The sequence below is a fragment of the Symphalangus syndactylus genome, chromosome 2 (genome assembly GCF_028878055.3).
Source record: "Symphalangus syndactylus isolate Jambi chromosome 2, NHGRI_mSymSyn1-v2.1_pri, whole genome shotgun sequence".
NCBI lineage: Eukaryota > Metazoa > Chordata > Mammalia > Primates > Hylobatidae > Symphalangus > Symphalangus syndactylus.
Window position 1 is genome coordinate 37410962 of NC_072424.2, and position 20167 is coordinate 37431128.

The 20167-nt window shown below is 50.4% G+C and overlaps 1 long non-coding RNA gene across 3 annotated transcripts; it reads right to left on the reverse strand.

The window, feature by feature from the left end:
• Positions 1 to 13989: 13989 nt before the first annotated feature.
• LOC129467275 (uncharacterized) lies at positions 13990 to 16979 on the reverse strand. 3 transcript variants are annotated; one of them, XR_008652349.2, is made up of 4 exons: positions 15436 to 16979; positions 15035 to 15143; positions 14816 to 14851; positions 13990 to 14284 (listed from the first exon to the last, which is right to left on the reverse strand). It is a non-coding gene; the product is annotated as an uncharacterized lncRNA (long non-coding RNA). The 3 variants fall into 3 exon arrangements; XR_010115746.1 differs by having other exon boundaries at positions 13990 to 14319; XR_010115747.1 differs by lacking the exon at positions 13990 to 14284 and adding an exon at positions 14326 to 14533 and having other exon boundaries at positions 14778 to 14851.
• Between the last annotated feature and the right edge of the window lie 3188 nt (positions 16980 to 20167).

Here is a 20167-nt window from a genome sequence, read left to right on the forward strand (position 1 = left end):
AAAAAAAAAAAAAAAAAAGCAAAAATTAGCCTAGCGTGGTGGTGCAGGCCAGCTACTTGGGAGGGTAAGGCTGGAGAATTGCTTGAACCCGAGAGGCAGAGGCTGCAGTGAGCTGAGATCGTGCCACTGCACTCCGGCCTGGGCGACAGAGTCAGACTCCGTCTCAAAAAAAAAAAAAAAAAAAGACACAAGCTGGACTGGTGGCATGAACCCCAGTGTGGAGCAAAAAAAAATGGGCTGGCCCTGAGACAGAGGCCTGAAGAACATGCACAGGGGTCTCTCCTGAGAAATGCTGCCAAGGCCTGTCTAATCTCAGGTGCCTGTGGCCCAGCTACTATCCAAGTGTGTCCCTCCGAAATTCATGTGGAACCCTAATCTCCACTCTGGTGGTAATAAGAGGTGTGGCCTTTGGGAGGTGATTAAGACTCGAGGGCTCTGCCTTCATGAGTGGGATTACTGTCCTTAGAAAAGAGGCTGAAGGGAGCTCCCTAGCCCCTCCCCGCCACGTGAGGATGCAGCAAGAAGACATCAGGCTGGGCGTGGTGGCTCATGCCTGTAATCCCAGCACTTTGGGAGGCAGAGGTGGGCAGATCACTTGAGGTCAGGAGTTCGAGACCAGCCTGGCCAAAATGGTGAAACCCTGTCTCTACTAAAAATACAAAAATCAGCTGGATGTGGTGGTGCGTGCCTGTAGTCTCAGCTGCTCGGGAGGCTGAGGCACGTGAATCATTTGAATCTGGAAGGTGGAGGTTGCAGTGAGCCGAGATCTTGCTACTGCACTCCAGCCTGGGTTACAGAGTGAGACTCCATCTCAAAACAAAAACAAAAACAAAAACAAAAAAGAAGAAGACATCATCTTTGAAGCAAGACCTTACCAGACACCGAATCCATTGGCGCCTTGATCTTAGACTTCCCTGACTCCAGAACTGTAAGAAATAAATTTCCAGGCTGGACCCAGTGGCTCGTGCCTATAATCCCAGCACTTTAGAAGTCAGAGGTTGTACAGATCGCTTAAGCCCAGGAGTTTGAGATCAGCCTGGGCAGCCTGTATCTCAGAGAAACCCCGTCTCTTAAAAAAAAAAAAACAACAAAAATGAGCCAGGCATGCTGGCATACACCTGTAGTCCCAGCTACTTGGGAGGCTGAGGTGGGAGGATGGCTTCAGCCTGGGAGGCAGAGGTTGCAGGTGAGCTGAGATTGCACCACTGCACTCTAGCCTGGGTGACAGAGCAAGACCGTGTCTCAAAAAAAAAAAAATGAACAAACAAACAAAAAAACAAAAACAAAACAAAACAAAACAAAAATTCCCTTGTTTCTAAGTTACCCAGTTTAAGATATTTTGTTAAAGCAGCAGGAGCAGATGAAGACAGGCCCAATTCCCAGAACTCTTCTCAGGACCTCAAACAGGCCTGGGCAATGAGTCAGGAGAACATCTAGGGTGGAGTGGGGAAGGATTTGACCCCTTGCTGTTTCTCCAGCCAGTAAGCCCAATCTCACCGCTCCTGCCACTCTCACCCAAACACAGTGCAAAGAGGGAGCTGGTCCCCTTCTCAAATGTCCTCCTGTCTCCAGGCCATGTCTGTCTGTAGCCTATCTGGGGCTGAGGGCTTAGCAAATAGGAGAGGAGCTGGGCACAGTGATTCATGTCTGTAATCCCAGCACTTTGGGAGCCCAAGGTGGGAGGATCACTTGTGTCCAGGAGTTAGAGACCGGTGTGGGCAATGTAGTGAGACCCTGTCTCTACAAAAAAGAAAAAAGAAGGCCAGGTATGGTGGCTCACACCTGTAATCCCAGTACTTTGAGAGGCTGAGGCAGGTGGATCACCTGAGGTCAGGAGTTCAAGACCAGCCTGGCCAACATGGCGAAACCCTGTCTCTACTAAAAATACACAAATTAGCTGGTCATGGTAGCGTGTGCCTGTAATCTCAGCTACTCAGGAAGGAAACCCTGTCTCTACTAAAAATACACAAATTAGCCGGGCATGGTGGCGTGTGCCTGTAATCTCAGCTACTCGGGAGGCTGGGACTGGAGAATCACTTGAACCCAGGTGGCGGAGGTTGCAGTGAGCTGAGCTAGCTCCACTGTACTCCAGCCTGGGCTACAGAGCAAGACACCATCCAAAAAAAAAAAAAAAAAAGAAAGAAAAAATTAGCCTGGCATGGTGGCATGCACCTGTGTTCCCAGCTATTCCAGGGCTGAGGTGGGAGGAGGGAGGATCACTTGAACCCAGGGGACAGTGAGCCATGATTGCGCCGCTGCATCCCAGCCTGGGCAACAGAATGAGACTCTGTCTTAAAAAAAAAAAAAAAAAAGGGTAACAGGAGGGGGAGGTCTTCTGGGAATGACAATGACACTCACAGGCATACACACCCAGCGAATGCACACGGATGCCCTGGCTCAGGTCCACACTTCTATATGCCTGTGCACTCACACTTGTACGTGTGTGCCCTGTCTTATCCATTCAGTTATCCAACAAATATTCATGGAGCAACCACTCTGCCCCAGGCACTGGGCTAGGAGCCGGTGTGACAACAATGAATGAGACAGACCTAGATCAGTGGTCCCAGCCTCCATGGAGCTTACAACCTAGCAGGAGATATATATATATATTAAATGAATATTTACACAAAATTGTTAAAGACAGTCAAATCATAATAAGGGTCGTGGTGGAGAAAATTCCACTGGACTCTAAGAGCAGGGGGTTTTCACTTAGAGTTACGCAGGCTGCACCACACAAGAGGGCTCCAGGAGAGCATGACCGGTGTCTGTGTCTTTGTGACAGAAGGGGTGCCTCTTTTTAACTCTCTCAAAGCCATCTCCTGGGCTGGCATTGTCTTGAAGTGGCGGTGGCTAGCTTAGTCTGGGGGTCAATTTCACATCTACTATCCCGCATGCCCAATCTCATAAGGCCTCAAGCCCAATTTCAGGGTCAATCTTGCTTTCATACAGAGTATTGCAGAACACCCTATCGTACACTCGCACAATCATCCACACTGCTCAACATCACACACAGGCTCCAACACCCTATTACAGACATGGCTTTCACACACACTTGAGGATGCTCACAATCACACGAAGATCCTCACACACGTACTGTCACATGCATACACAGCCTCACGAAAGTCACACATAAGCCTTCATATCCCATCACACGTGTGGTTCCTTACACACCACATCACCCGTATACTCATTGCTTCATTACAGCCACACACAGTTCCTCACACTCTGTTACACACACACACACGCGCACACACAGTTTCTCGCACACGCAGACGGTCACGCTCCTGTTAGGCTTCTGGAGACAGGCATGTGCAGCCCCTGATCACAGCTAAATGTCAGCGAGTCCCTCTCCTCCCAGTTAGAGATGAATTGTTGCTCGGGAGATATTTCATCCTTAATGCCTCCTGCTTGAACTGGAGCATGCATCTCGGGGAGGTTACGTTTCTCCCAATCCGTCTGCTGTCCCCTGGCTGGCTCAGGGAGCTGCCCTCCTGCCTCTCAGCTTTCATGAGGGGAGAGGAGAGCTCCCCCTCTCCTTACAGCCTCTCCCCAACCCAACCCTTCCCTCCTGCCAGCTCAGCTCCAGGAAAAAGACCAAAGCCCAGGCAGCCGCCCAGGCCCCCTCCCCAGCTCCCAGCTCAGGAGATGTCCCCGGAGCCCAGGGGCCATAGCCTGGCCACACCCAACCCCTACCCCAGCTGCTAACTGCAGTCCCAGCCAACACAGACTCTGTGGCCTAGAGAAGAGTTGAGGATAGAGAGATAGCATGTGGTATTGAGAAGCCTGGCATTGAGAGACAGCCACTCTTAAGGGTTGGTCTGCACCCACATCCCTCCTTGTCATAAACAAAACAAACAAAAAGCATGATTTATGCCAATATGAGGGTAAATTAATACAACCTTTCAGGAGGGAAGTTGGGTAAGAAGTATCCCCAGCCTCCACAAGTATACCCCCTTAGCCCCAGCAATGTCTAAGAATGTATTGTAAGGAAATAAACAGAAATAGTCCAGACAATTTAACTTCAAGGGGCTCATTCCTGCCTTGTTTATAAGAGTGAAAAATTGGAAACAACCTAAACATCCCACAGTAGGGATTGGCAATGGTACAACCATCAACAGAATACCATGTAGCCATTAAAATGATGGTGTGGAAGAATGTTTAGCATCATTGAAAGACATTCACAATGTAACGTTGAGTAAAACAAGCAGGTTGCAAAACAGTATGTATACTAAACTCAATGTGGTAGCCTGGATTGGATCCTGGAATAAGAAAAGGACATTAGTGAGAAAACTACTGAAAGCCAAATAAAATCTGAAGTTCAGTCAATAATAACATACCAATGCTGATTTCTTAACTCTGATAAATATACCTTGGTAATGTAAGATGTTAACATTAGGGGAAATTGTATAAGGGGTGTATAGAAACCCTGTACTAGCTTTGCAAGTTTTCTGTATATCTAAAATTATTCCAAAATTACCAAAATTCCAAAATGGTTTATTTTTAAAACCATTATGTCTATATAATGTAATCCACATTTTGGTTTTTAAAAAAGCGTGTATAGCCCTTCCTCCATGTGAGGACACAGCTAGAAGCCTCCATCTCCAAGAAAAAGGCCCCTCCCAGGCACGGTGGCTTATGCCTGTGACCCCAGCACTTTGGGAGGCCAAGGTGGGCAGATCACTTGAGGTCATGAGTTTGGGACCAGCCTGGCCAACATGGTGAAACTCCGTCTCTACTAAAAATACAAAAATTAGCTGGGCACAGTGGCAGGCACCTGTAATCCCAGCTACTCAAGAGGCTGAGGCAGGAGAATCACTTGAATCCAGGAGGCAGAGGTTGCAGTGAGCTGAGATTGTGCCACTGCACTCCAGCCTGGGCGATAGAGCGACACTGTCTCAAAATAAATAAATAAATAAATAAATGAAAGAAAGAAAGAAAAGAAGAAAGAAAGAAAGAAAGAAAGAAAGAAAGAAAGAAAGAAAGAAAGAAAGACAGACAAAGGGCCCTCACACAACACCAAATCTGCCAGTTCCTTGATTAGAAAGGATACCTATATCAAGATCTGGGAGAGTATTCAACAACATATTACCATTGGTAATTTCTGAGGAGTGGGATTATGAGCCATTATTTTAATCATTTGAATGATCTTTGTATTTAATAAAGGGACATGTACCACTTGTATGAATAAGAAAGAAGTCAAACCTGAATGTCACTGGGGATGCTGAGAGTGGCTTCACTCCCGGCCACCCCAGCCAGCCTCCTTTGCCCCCCAGCATGGGGTTACTGAAGACCTGAAGGTCTTGAGCCATTCTGGATGGGATCTTTCACTTCCTGTCCAGCCACTAATTGGCATGACCCTCACCCCCTTCACTCCTTGGAAACTCCAGAATTTCAGGATCTGAACTTCTCTTCTTTGAGCCCAGTCCCCTATCTTCTCACCTCATTCATTCCTGTTGACTTGCGCTCTAGTCCCTGAAACCCTCTGCTTTCTCCCAGCCCCTCACCCCCATTCTGGCTTTACTTTCTCCCTTCTTACCCCGGTTCTGTATCAGCCACTTCAACCCTGTGCTTGCTTCCATCCTGCCCACCCCGCTCCAGCCCTAAGCAACACCGCCATTTACTTTTCTGGCTCCCATTCCTGGGCACTCTAGAGCAGGTGAAAAAACTGGCTCATTCATGCTGCCTCAACTAATTCCTTATCACCATGTGGAAAACACTTTCTCTGCATCTGTAAGTGACTCCCTGTTACAATTCCACAACCACTACAGGCTTCCTCCGCGAGCTTTCAACTCCCTGCTCTCCTCTCTTAGAGGACTGTCCTGCTAACTTGACCAAAAATATGGAGCCCATTCTTCAAACAATGTGCCCCGCTCTACTTGCCCTCAAACCTGCCAGTCCACCTCAGAATCTCCCTGGATCATCGCTTATCCTTTCTTCCCTCCTGTCTCTGAGGAGGAAGAGTTCCTTCTTCTTACCAAAGACTCAACATCTCGGGTGCCTTTCCAGAACTTTCTCCATCAAGCATCTTCTCCTATACCTTGTCACTCTTGGTTCTCCCTCCCTCCTTTCTCCTGGACTTTTTGTTTTTATTTATTTATTTTTTAATTTCAATTTTAACTTTTTCAGACAGGGTGTCACTCTGTCGCCCAGGCTGGAGTGTAGTGGTGCCATCTTGGCTCACTGCAGCCTCCACCTCCCAGGCTCAAGTGATTCTTGTGCCTCAGCCTCCGAAGTAGCTGGGAATACAGTCACACGCCACCATGCCTGGCTAATTTTTTGTATTTTTGGTAGAGACGGGGTTTCACCATGTTGCCCAGGCTGGTCTCCAACTCCTGAGCTCAAGTGATCCTTCCGCCTTGGCCTCCCAAAGTGCTGGGACTACAGGCATGAGCCACCACACCCGGCCTCTCCTGGACTTTTAGAATGAGTAATCGCCGTAATCACCTCTAGTTCTTTGCCATTCAACTCTTCATTCAATATCCCCACCACACTGTAGTCTCTTACAGTCATCTGCGACCTCCAAATAACCACCCACTGGCCTTTTACTCTGTCTTCCTCACTGATTGAGCTGCACAATTTGATACTAATTCCCTCCTAAAAAACTTCTATTTGAGAGATTGAGGTGGGCGGATCACTTGAAGTCAGGAGTTTGAGACCAGCCTGGCCAACATGGTGAAACCCCATCTCTACTAATAATACAAAAATTAGCCAGATATGGTGGTGTGCACCTGTAATCCCAGCTACTTGGGAGGCTGAGGGAGAAGAATTGCTTGAATCTGAGAGGCGGAGGTTGCAGTGAGCCAAGATCGCACCACTGCACTCCAGCCTGGGCAACAGAGCAAAACTGTATCTCAAAAACAAAAACACAAACACAAAAAACCCAAAACTTCCATGATCTCCAAGCCACTCACTCCCCTTGATTTCCTCTCAACTTTCCAACCACTCCTTTTTAGTCTCCTCTGACTTCTTTCCTTCCTCCAACTTCCTAAATATAGGGATCTCCCAGGATTCTGTTTCCAGTCTTGAACTACCATTCCCTCTCTCTAGCAAGCTCATCACTTCCCTGGTTTCAACGAGCTATCTGCTTGGAAGAATCTCTAACTGACAGCTTCTGACTTCCACTCTGGAATGTCCAACTTCCTGTTGGGCGTGTGTGAGTGAACATCCCTGGAGCACCTCAGACTCATCGTAAACATAATCACGATCTCTATCCCCTAACCCCAACAAGCCCTGCCTCCAGACTTCCACCTTCTTTCAAACAATCAAGCCTGGCCAGCCATGGTGTCTCATGCCTGTCATCCCAGCACTTTGGGAGGCTGAGGCAGGAGGATTGCTTGAGCCCAGGAGTTTGAGATCAGCCTGGGCAACATAGTGAGACCCTGTCTGTATTTAAACAAACAAACACACAAACAAAGAACAATCAAGTTTAACACCTAGGAGTCATTGGACTTCACCCTTCTCCTTCCTTATTTCCCAAGTCCATTCACCCACCAGGTCTGGCCAACTTTCCACTAGCCTCGGCTCTTGCCCACACCCCTTTGTGTTCTGTCCTCTCTGCCTGTTCTGGTTCTGCCCTTCCTTACCTGAACTATGGCAATACCCTCATCCATGACCCTCCTGCCTCCAATCTTGTCCCAGTCATGCTATTCCTACCATAGCAACAGCCCATAGCCCCTAAAGCTAGGGTGGCCGTATACTTTAGTATTCAAACCAGGAGGCTTTTATGAGTGAAAGGAGGATCTGTAAAATAATAATAATTTAAAACAAAAAAACAATGTCAGAGGAACAGCAGGCATAAACTGGAACTATCTTGGGCATATGGTTATCCGAACTAAAGCACGTGCCTGATCACATCCCTCTCCAGCTCAGAGACCTTCCATGACCCCCACTGAATTCAGTTCAGACTCCTTGTGCTGGCATTCTAGTCCCACCTTTCCAGCTCTGTTCTACCTCTCTCTCCTAGTTTATACAGAACTCCTCATTGGCCCTTGAACATGACTCATGCAATCCTACTCCTGTGCCTGTGTTCATGCTGTTTCCTCCTTCAGGAACTCCTTGGCTCCCACTCTCCCCCTCAAATCCTATTCTTATTTCGAGACCCAAGCCACAAACTATCCTCCATGAAGCCTCCTCTCATCCTCTTTTTGCACCTCACATTTCTTCCTGTAACCATTCGCATTTCCTCCTTACTGTATTATTTCTGTGCTTTGCTCTCTCAGAGATGTTGATTGGTGACTGCACACGGCTCCATTCCCAGCCAGCTCTTTGGCTGGGCAGCTGTTTACAATGTGTCCTGGCGTTAAAAGATGAGCTGGGCCAATCCGATTTCCTCTCCTGGGAATTTGAACTATGAAATACTGAGAGACTAGAGCAGTTAGCAGAGGTGATGTAGAGAGAGACTCAGAGAGGCCGGCTGGTCAAATGCAAGTCACGGTTATGAGAAATTATGAGAAAACCCAGGAAGCTCTCGGTGCTGCACGGGGGTCAGAAGCAGCTATGAGCTGGAGCTTGGGAGGCTGACCGGAGTGAGAATCCTTACTCTGCCACTTCCTGGCTTGAACCCGGAGCAGCTTACCTAACCTCCTTGAGCCTCAGCGTTCTCATATGTAAAATGGGGTAACGATATTAACTAACTGCACAGTGTTCTAAAGAGGATTAACGGAGATAAGCGTGGAAATCAATAGATCTGGCTCAGAATTTGTTAATTATTCTTCCTCCACTTATTAGAATAATAATTATTTATTTCATTACTAATAATGAAGAAAGAGAGAAAGAAGAAAGAGACCCTGTGGGGTTCCCTTCCACCTGACCAGGAGAGAGAAGTTGGTCCCCAGAGCTTCTTTGGTCCCTGCGTGCTTTCTGGACCCAGTTCCAATGACAAGCCGTGTGCTTCAATACAAAAGGCCTTCCTCTTTCTTGTGATTACTCAAGTGAACCTCTGTTTCTTGCAAACAGAAGGACCCCTGCCCAGACCCCTGTCTTCCTCTCATGTCTGGACTTGAGCTTCTTGAAGTCCAGCACAATAGTGTGTCTACCTCAGTATCCTGCCTGGGCGTTGAACACAGCTGACGCCCAATGCTTGGTAAATAAAAGAATGAATGAATGAATGAGGTTCCAAAGCCTTTGCGGGGAGCCTATGGAAAGGCTGTTTTTAGGAGACTCAGAAGTCCATTGGGTAGATGATTAGGGGAGAGTTCGTTGACAGCCCTGTCCCTCAACGCAGGACAGAAGGCAGGCCAGGACTGGAGCACTCTGGACCACTTGCCTACACCCTGCTAGGCCCTGTGGCACCAGGATAAGGGGCAGAAGGTGACAGAAGGGCCAACTGGGGGAAGAGACCTGCTGGGTCAGGTTGTCAGCCTGCTGAAACAGGGTTAGGCCTGCCCCCTCCCCTGCCCAGCCTCATCCCCTCCCCTCCTGCTCCCAAATCCCAGACCCCATTCCACTCACATCTTTTCAGACACTTCCCTTCACCATGTTTTCTTACCATGTCTTTGCTCATGCCATCCCTTCCCTTTCCGATACCCTTCACCCTCACCTCCTATGAAAACTCCTACCTGTCTTTTAAAACCCAGCTCAGAACCAGCCCCCTACTGGAATCTTCCTTGGATCTCTCAGGCAGTTAAATGCTCTTCTTCTGTGCTTCCACAGTCTTTTTGGAGATTTTATGGGCCCCAGTTCATTGCTGCAATTACCCATGTACTTGTCTGTCTTCCCCCAAAAAGGTCTCAAGGACAGGAATTGTGTCTTATTCATCATTGTGTCCTCAGTGCTTAATAAAGGTCTTAGCTCACAGTAGGCTTTCACTAAGTGTTTGTTGACTGTACGTATGTAATAATAGATTAATCCACAGTTTCTCTCAGCTCTGGGATCCCTGGCTCCTGCTGTTTTCTCTTCTTCTTTGGCTGTCTTGGGCATTTCTTGAAGCCTTTCACAGTCCTGTGACTATTTCCCAATGGCACCACTACCCACCCCCAGTCCTGAGCAATGTCTGCTGTCCATAACACAGGACACTACAGGGCTATAGATCCAAAGCTTCTTGAAGCTAGAGATCTGGGAGTTAGGTCCTGAGCAAGGACCACAGGAGAATGAGGACACAGTGGAGTGAGTTGGCACCTTGATGTCCTCATTGGCCATGTGGGGTCTGATGAGTGGTTTCAGGCTCTCCCTCCCAGGCAGGCCTCTGACCAGGCTCCAGGCATGGCTGCCACTTGCCTGCCCTCCTACTTCCCCAGGCCGATGGCTGAGCGGCTGGCGGAGGCTGCACTGGGCCAGCCTGAGCAGACAGCCTTGCGCAATTGCTGGCTCCAGGCCTCCCAGCCCAGCTTGTAGCTCCCCCCAGAGTGGCGGGATTGATTGGCTGCAGCCGGAATGGGCACCAGTCTCCCTGGCTTGGACAGAAACGGGGCCATCTGTTACACCTCTAGTTAAAAGTACATAAAGTTGAGCATTTGTGCGCCGACAATACCACCCCTGACACCCTCCACGTGGCACAGCGCTCCGGCTCCTTGGCAGGCTTGCGCCCCGCGACAGGCCGGCGCAGTAACGCCTACACGCTGGCTCGTTTGGCACTGCTGCAGGCACCATGGCTCCACCCTCCAGAGGCCTGCCCCAGCTGGGTCTAGCCTAAAATCTCAGATCCCATCTGTATTAGAGAATAAAAGGGAGGATTGAGGGGTGTGAAGGTGTGTATTGGTAGGCAACACCTGCTCCAGCTCAGGGTGCCTGCTGGGCTGCAGATAATGCCAGGCTTCAGGCTGTGATTTGGGAGGACCCAAGACAGCTGCTCATGCCAGTCCTGGGGGGCAAGCCTCAGGCAGACCCAAGTTGCTCCTGTGCTTGAGTCAGGCCTTTGGTTTCCTGCACTAAGCCAATTAGGAGAGTCCACTTTGTTTCCCAATAAGATCATGCCCCTTGAGTTTGGAATCCCCAAGGCGTCCTGTTACAGCAGCTAATGGGATTGCCCTAGACAAGACTGGGTCCTGAACTTTGCCCTTGCTTTCTGAGTTCTAGGCTTTGGTTTCTAGGCTCTAGGATGTGGATTCTGATTTCTGAACCCCATTTTCTGTTCTCTGGCTCTGGGCCTGGAGATTCAAGGCATTCCACAAATGCCATTTCCCACTTGTCTTCTTCTGGTACTCTAGCCAGGCTAGCCTGCCTGCTCCCCAAAACGATTGTGGCCATTCCTGCCTCTGTCCCATTGCTCTTGCTCCCCATCCAACCTAGGGTGGTCTATTTCTTTTCTTCTTTTTTTTTTTTTTTTTTTTGAGATGAAGTCTCACTCTGTTGCCTAGGCTGGAGTGCAGTGGTGCGATCTCGGCTCACTGCAACATCTGCCTCCCTGGTTCAAGTGATTCTCTTGCTTCAGCCTCCCAAGTAGCTGGGATTACAGGCATGTGTCACCACACCCAGATAATTTTTTTATTTTTAGTAGAGCCAACATGTATTTTCACCATGTTGGCGAGACCAGTCTCAAACTCCTGGCCTTAAGTAAACCTTGGCCTCCCAAAGTGCTGGGATTACAGATGTGAGCCACCACACCCGGCTAGAATGGTCTATTTCTTCCCTCCAACCACGCAATTCTTCTCATGCTTCAAGGACTAGCTCTAGCCTCAGCTTTGCCAGCCAGGCTTCTCTGGCTATAGGCCCTTCTCTGCTCTGATCTGCAGAGGCTCCCCTCACCATCTGAATGGTTTCTTAAGAGGTTTGTCCAGTATGAGTCTTGAGATCCTTCTGCAAAGGCAGAACCTGGGCTGGCCCTTGTCTTACCCACAAACTCTCAAAGGGCTGGGCGTGTGATGTCAGGGGAGGCTCTAGACATGCCCACTTGAGCTCAGCTCAGCGGTAGAATAAGGGGGATAATGACTGCAGAGGTGGTTCTTGCTCCCCCAGTGACCACCCTAGTGGCTCTGTCGGTCACAGCCCGGAAAGCAGATGGCCACGTAGGCAGACAGCTTTTAGACATTGGTTTACTCATGTGTTTGTTTGATACACATTTATTGAACAGCTTCTATGTGCCCCAGGCCTGTGGTCAGCATAGAACAGGAGAGGGAATCATTTAAAAAAATGTGATTAAACACAGTCCCTGCCCTAAAAGAGCTTATCCATTAGTATAAGACTATAAGTCCACAAATAATGACAATGCATCGAACCAACAAAAATCAATAGAAGTGCTCTTTGTCTTATGCAACAGTGGACTCTTGGAGCTGGAAAGGACCCCAAAGTCAGAGACTCTGATATCCCATCTTCAGCTAAAACACATTTATATACATTAAATGAAACAATGTGATGAAAGCTTTTACTTGACACAAAGTGATGGTCAAATGATAACAATGTTGGTGATGACAATAAGACCGTGATTGTTTTCCTTCTTAGCAGGCGCTAAGCCCTGCTTGCATACTCCATGTGTTGGGGGAAGCTCATTCCGTTGTTTCCACTTTGATCCTTCAGAAAGCCATTCTCAAGGATGAGCTGAAATCAGCCTTTCTGTCCCTTCTCAGCAATTCACTGGACTTGATTCTAACTCCCAGACCACACAGTAGAGCTGGGACTAGGGTGAGGCAAGTGAGATGCCCAAGGCACAAAACCTAAGGGATCACACACAGCGCTGAGAGCAGATGCCTTCCTTAAATATGGCACCTCACATGCCTCACCCTAGTCCTAGCCCTGCCACACAGTCTGTTCCTGCTCCCCAGCCAGCCCCAGGGGGGAACTGTCAGATTTCTCAAGTAACTTAAGTCTCCAAAGGAGCTCTGACCAGCAGCCTACAGGATGTGTGTTGACCTTGTGCAGCCCCCACTCCCAGGGATGGGGTGATGGGGGCAGAGGAAGACTGAGATTTTTAGGAGAGTATGGATTCTAGCCAGGGAGGCTCACCTGCCCACTTCAAGCCTATCCTGCACAACTCCTTCTGCCTGGCCCTGCCTGGTTACTGCCAACCCTCTCTCCCCTACAGCACAGGTACAAGCAGCCTATGTAAGAATGGTGTGCCCAGATCTGGGCCCCGTAAGAAGCCAGGTGGTGAGCTCTGAAAGGCATTGAGCAGTGGGCCTGGATATAGAAAGTAATGAGGCTGTTTCTCCTTCCCATGGGCATCTCCAGGTAGGGATGTGTGTTTGTGTGTGTGTGTGTGTGCACGCGCGCGCACGCGCGTGTAGAAGGCAGAATGTAAGGCTTACAGAAAAACCCTGGAGAATGGGGGCGGGGAGGGGCATGGAGTCTGGAAGACAGTGTGACCAGCTACACTGCTTCCTAGTTTGGTCACCTCAAGCCACGTGATCTTTGTGAGCCTCAGTTTGCTAGCTGTAAAACTGGACTTAAAAAGACTATTTTCCTACCTAGAGGGAGGATTATGAGAGGGCCAACTGTGACAGGCCGAGATCCTGACTAGGTTCAGCTGTCTTCATGGGCTGGGTGAGGCCCAGGCATGCCGAAACCTCCTGGGTTCTGCCCAAACTGGAGTTGCACCCTGTCTACTCGCCTGGGGTCCAGCTTGCTCTGTGTTGCCTGAAACCACTCCTGCAGCCTCTCTGTTTCTCTCTGGCCCTCATTGATCCTGACCTTACAAATTCTCGATTTTTTTCTTTCCTGTTTAAAAAATCCTGTCCACCTTCAAGGCGTCTTCGCCCTCTCAACAGCCCTGAGAGGGAGGCAGTGATGGAATTCTTCCCATTTTCACAGATGCAAGCCAAGGCCCACAGCGGGTTCAAAATGCAAGATGTGGCAGGGGAGAGGAAGGGTGTTTGGATTCGGCTCTTCCAAACCCCTCCTCCCAGGCTGGCGGCCGAGAGGTCACAGAGAGACGCGCTAGGGTGGGCGTGGTGGCTTCGACGCGCAGGCGAGAAGGGCACCCAGGGCGTTGGACCGGCGCCGGGAGCGCAGCGGCCAGGGCTTGCCCTTCCTGCGACCCGCCGGCAGCAGGCGCTGTGGCAGCGGCGCCCTCAGTCCAGGAGCATTAACTTAAGAATAGCTCACACTAATATCCCTGGCTGTGTGGAAACAGCGTTTTATTAAATGCTTCACACAGATTTGGTATAATAAAGATGAATATATTATATCCTTTGCCTCCCCCAGAGTGAGACAATAATAAGGGAGGAGGAAAAAAAAACAATAAAATGAAACATAAATACAACGTAATGGGACTTGTGGAGAGGGACCCGTGGCCTGTCTGCGCCGCCACGGGCGACCCCGCCGCTGGGACTGGGGACGGGGTCGCCGGGAGCCGGACTCCAGTCCCTCCTTGCCCAACCAGAGAGTCCCAGGCCCTGGCTTCCACTCTGCTGTCCTGCAGGAGGAGGACCAAATCTCAGAGAGAGGCCCCTAGAGAGGGAGAGAGTGGGGGACTGGCTAGGGCTGCCGTGGGTCCCGAGCTGGGGGTGCGCCCTCTTCCCCCAGCCCCTTCTCCCATTAGGTCCAGGACTGCAGCTGGGGACTAGGCCCCACAGGACAGACGCTTGAGGAAAAACAGATCCAAGAGCGATGGCTGCTCCCTTGGCCTGGGGAAGGCTGCCCTCGCCTCCTCGCCCCAGGGGCTCTGGGATGGACTCCTGGGATGGCTATTTATTTATTTATGGGGTGGGGTGGGGTGAGGGGTGGGGATGGGATGAGAGAGGCTGCTTTCCTGGGCCTACAATTGGGGTTCCCTTCTCCTTGCCATCTCCAGAAACTCCAAGAGCTGACCCTCTGTCTTACTAACTCAAATGGCCCAGAAACATCAAAGTCTGACCAAAAACCGTTAATGGTAGTCAGCTCCCTCCCTTTCACAGAGGTCTCACTACTTCCCATAACATGCGGGAAGTTCCTCTTTGGGTCTTACTTCCATCCTCCTCCGGGCACTGCCAAAATCGTTTACCTGAAAATAAGAAATTCAAAGCTTTCCTAGGGCAGAAAGAAAGGAACTCCTGGAGATTCAGCCCAGCTCCTCTCGGCTTAGGTCACTCCAGGCCCTGCGAGGGCTGGATTCGCCCGTCTAACGTCAGACTGTGTGGCTTAAACACAAGAGCCGCTCCAAACCCCATCTGCGTTCGAATCCCACCTGTGATGCTGGCCAGAGCATCGCGACCTTAACCTCAGTTTCTTCTTTGGCAAAATGGAGACATGGTGAGGATTGGAGGGAAGGTTTCTAACGCCCGGCACCCCATCGGCTGTAAAAAAAAGAAAAATAAAAAGCAGTTATCAGCTGCTCCCAAAATACTCGTTAAAACAAACGGCCATTTCAGATCTAGAATTCTCGAGAACCTCACTTCCTCCTTAGGTCCCAACACAGGCGACTCCCTTTCTCAAACGAATGAAAAGATTTAGTCTCCCAACACCTTCTCCAAATCTCCTGCCTTTTACCAACGTCAAGACTCAGAGAGGTTGAAAGGCTTACCCAGGATCACACAGCTGGCTGGTGGCAGAGCCATCTGAGACTAGGGAATCGCCAGCCCACCTTACCTGTCTCCGCGAAGACACCCGAGCTGCCTCTCGGAAGCCGTTCGAGACTCACAGTCCGGGCTAAGGCCACGAGGACGGCAAAGTTAGTCCAGGCCTCTCCCTAGGGGACAGAGCTGTGGTGGGTGGCACCTCACCAAACGAAAAGAAACGAATAGAAAGAAATACGTAGAGGCGGAGGGAAGAGGAAAGGAGAAGGAGGAGGAAGAAGAAGATGGGGGAGGGCTGGTGGCCTCTCTGGAGGCTTGGGATCTGGCTATGCGGAATTCCCGTGAAGATCCCTTTTGAGGCCTGGTGCATGCCGGCCCCCGCAGGACTAGCGGAGCCAGGGCGGAGGTCTTGGCCCGAGGCTCGCCGCATAGGTATAGAGAGGCTACGCGGGGACAGGAGGGGGCGGCGAAGGAAGGGAGTCGACCTAATTAATGGAAGTGAAGGGGCTGGGGAGGAACTGGAGGGATTGAGCGTTGGTGGGTGTGAGATGGGATGAATGCGATCCCTCAGAATCGGGAACCCAGGGACTTGTGGGAAGTGACAAGAGCCAAAGGGGCCCGGTTTCGCTCAAACGAAATAAGGCTTCGGAAGTTACGGAGTGTACCTAGGGGGCGGCGGGGAGACAGGGGAGTCTGGTGCTGCAGGAATTGCATCCACAGGCCCAAGAAAGGCTCGGAGAGGCCCAAGTACGTGGGAGTTCATAGAGGGCGGAGGGCCTTGCAGCTTCCCTGGCGCGTCACTTCAGGGCAAGGAAAATCCCGGCCAGGACGAAGCAGCCCAGAGGGATCCCGGCTCTGAGCACAGATCCGAGCCTGGCGTCTTCACTTTGCTTGGAACCACGCCGCCCACGTTCCCTGTGCAGCTGGGCACTGCAGATGCTGGATTTTCCGCAGGTCAGACGTCCGCATCCCTTATTCTGGCTCCGTCTCGCCTCCTGTCTTCCCTTGCCCGGAGTCTTGGGACACCGGAGCGGCTTAGCTGAGGTAGCACCGCCCAGCAGGCGGCCCCCTGACCCATGGGGCCCGAGGGGGTTGGGACCGGGGAGGCTCTCTGAACTCGACCTAGGTAAATCCAGGATAGTGGTGGGCGGGGGATCTTCTACCCGACTCCCTCTTCAAGTGCCTTAGTTGGCTACTCCCCTCCGCGGGGACTTGGGCGCCGCGCGGCGGCGGCGGCGGCGCTAATGAAACGAGCCCCCGCGCGACTGCTGAATTATTCACGTGCAGTTTATTTATTATGAGATGCCTGACTCAGGCCTTTCCTGTGTCCATCTAGCCGGGTGGGCGGCTCCTTGGTCTCCTCGTCTGTCCCAACTAGGTCTTTCCACCTTTCCACCTGGCCTAGCCCAGGCCTCACGCCCGGCCTGCGCCCGGCGCCCCCCGACAGTAGTGAGACCTCTGTGAAAGGGAGGGAGCTGACTACCATTAACGGTTTTTGGTCAGACTTTGATGTTTCTGGGCCATTTGAGTTAGTAAGACAGAGGGTCAGCTCTTGGAGTTTCTGGAGATGGCAAGGAGAAGGGAACCCCAATTGTAGGCCCAGGAAAGCAGCCTCTCTCGTCCCATCCCCACCCCTCACCCCAACCCACCCCATAAATAAATAAATAAATAGCCATCCCAGGAGTCCAGCAGCCCCTGGCTCTAGGCTGCAGACCTGCTGCCGGTAAACAAGGGACTAAGGGTTTCACCCTTACCCAGTAGCTCACCGCCAGGACAACAGAGGGAGGAGCTATAGGGAACTCTGGAACCTCTCTTAGGGTGGCATTTTTGGCCTTATGCTTGGCTGTTCCGTTTGCCTCCAGGATGGTCCCTGCTTCTGCACCTATTTACATGCTCCTGGTTTTACAAAGTTCAACTCAAATGCCACCTCCATCAGGAACAGAACCAGATTCTTCCCCACCCCCCCCACCCACACACACACATGCTCACTTAGGTTCCTTTATCCTCTTCATAGACCCCTGGGCTACTGGGGTGGCATGTGGGTGTCTGTTTCCTGCTACTCCTGCCTGCCCATCACCTCCCATCTTCTGTCCATTCTTCCTCTCTGCTTCTGGGCCCAATGAATGATGGGGGGTAAATCCTATTCTCTTTCTTTCTTTCTTTCCTTTTCTTTCTTTTTTCTTTTCTTTTTTTTTTCTTTTCCTTTTTTTTTTTTTTTTTTTTGACAGTCTTGCTCTGTCACCCAGGCTAAAGTGCAGTGGTGCGATCTCGGCTCACTGCAACCTCCAACTTCCACGTTCAAGCAGTTCTCCTGCCTCAACCTCCGAGTAGCTGGGACTTCAGGAGCATACCATAACACCCGGCTAATTTTTGTATTTTTAGTAGAAACAGGGTTTCACCATGTTCACCAGGCTGGTCTCAAACTGCTGACCTCAAGTGATCTGCCCACCTCAGCCTCCCAAAGTGCTGGGATTACAGGCCCAGCCACTGCGCCCGGCCTCAATCCTATTAAAAAAAAAAAAAATCCAGCCTGTGCAACATCGCGAAACTCCATCCCTACAAAAAATACAAAAATTAGCCGGGCATGGCGGCATGCTCCTTTGGTCCCAGCTACTTGGGAGGCTGAGGTGGGAGGATCACTTGAGCCTAGAAGGTCGAGGCTGCAGTGAGCCCAGATTGTGCTACTGCACTCCATCCTGGGTGACATAGTGAGACCTCATCTCAAAAACAAACAAAAAAAGCAAATGAGGGAAGTTCATTACTAAGTCAGACCACACTACCACAGCTGGGTCCACAACCCAGGAAACTCACTCCATAGCCAAAAAGCATTAGAAAATGAGGTTTCTGGGCTCCTCTGAGTATATTGGTGTGAGCGGCAGGAGCGCTGCACGCATCTGCAGGCAGCTGGCAAAACCAATACACCTACCCCTGGTCCTCTCTCTGAGGCACAGGCTAAGTTCCCTGTCTGGCTCCATTTTTGTCCCTTGTTTATTTATTTAGTTTATTTACTCAACAAATGCTTGGACCCCTTGGTGTATGCTGGGCTGGCATAGGGGCATGGAGAGGTGATTCAGGTCCTTCCTTCCCAAGTTCACAACAGATGGAGAGAGAGAGGCAGGACAGACAGACAAAGCAGCACATTCTTGGCAATATGACAGTGACATCCAGGGGAATGTGCTAAGGAGCACAGAGGAGCCGAATAGGGCAGAGAAGGTTTCCCCCAGGAAATGAGTTGGGCACTAGAGACAGAGCAGGAGGTGCCAGGAAAGGAAAGGACACAAATCAGCCCAACGCTTGGATGAGGGAAGCAAAAGCTTGGAACCAAAAGAGAAGGCTGTTCTAGAAGCTGCAGAGTATGTGCACCCAGGATTTGAGCATCTCTGAGAACTTGTCTCTTCTCCTCCCTGCCTGTCTCTGTCACTCAGTGGTCTGTCTATGCCCCCCAGTACTTCCAAAGGGCAAGCACTCCCCGCTCCTTCCATGCAGGATTACAGTGCCTGGAGGAGGCTGGTGCATGTGGTATGGCCACCTTCTCGTGGTGCTCTGAAGGCATTCAGCTCACAAAAGAAGTAGGGAAGGGGAGAATCAGGGAGGAGACCAAGGAGTGTCCTGCCCTCGGATGGTGCCCCACCTCTTCCTGCCAGCTGAGGTCCTAAGAGCTGGGTGTGACCAGAGAAAGCAGGGCAGGTCCAGGAGCAGGCTTGGAGCCCAGCCTGAATTTTGAAGCAGCTGCCTCCCTGATCCCCAGGCCTGGGAGGAGGCTGCTTCCCTCCCCCTTCCCCAGTGGCTTGCCTCCCTTCCCCACAGTGGCCTGATTCCAGCCTTTACCTTTTCTGGATCCCCACCCGCTTTGAGAATCCTAGGTGTTATATAATATTGCTCCCAGAAAAATGTGCCCACCTGGGTACACATATACAATTTCTGAGATTTACAGAGCCCCTGAAGCCCATTCAAAGAGCCCTTGGGGGACCTCTGGTTAAGAACCCCCTGGTTCAGGAATTAAGGGGACAGACTTGAATAAGAAACAAAACAAAACAAAAGGACAGTGTTCCAATCCTGATCACTCCAAAACAGGCTGTGTGATTTTGGATGGGTTACTTAACTTCTCTGGGCCTCATTTTCCTATTATGTAAAATCGGGGTAAGAGCAGTAGCTACCTAGAAGGATTGTGAGTAATAAATGAAATGAATAAAACTCTTAGCCTGGAGCCAGGCACAAGGTAAGGGCTTATGGTATTTATTGTCATGGTTATCGTTGCTGTTACTGCAGACAGTGGCCCAGGGCAAAATGTGAAAACCAAGTGGGCAGTCCTGGCTCAGCCTGGGTGGCAGGAGGCCGTTTATCATAGTCCACTTCCATAGTAGAAGAAACACTCTGAATTCCACACAGAGTGTCAGAGTAGCAGGTCTTCATGGGACAACAACAACAGTAAATGATCTGCACTGCTGGCCAAGTTAACTTGTTTCAGGCAGTGTCAGACCCTTTGCTCTAAAGGAACTCTGGCCTGAGAGTCAATGCTGGTGCTTACACAAATAATCTGGAAATCAATGGGGGTACCAAAACAATCCAGAGTGAATCCAATGGAATCTTTGGGGGTTTAAGCGAATTTTTCTCCTGTGTTAAGGATTAACCTGTTTTGTTTGGGTCTGCAGGGTCTCCTTATTGTGGCAATTCATGAAATGCTGTTTCCCTCTTCTTTGTCTGGAATATTCCCTAAACTGAGGGAAAGCAGATTTTTGGCAGAATCATCCCTTCCCTATCCAGTGAGAAAGAATAAACCTGGACCCTGGCTGTTTAAGCAGCAA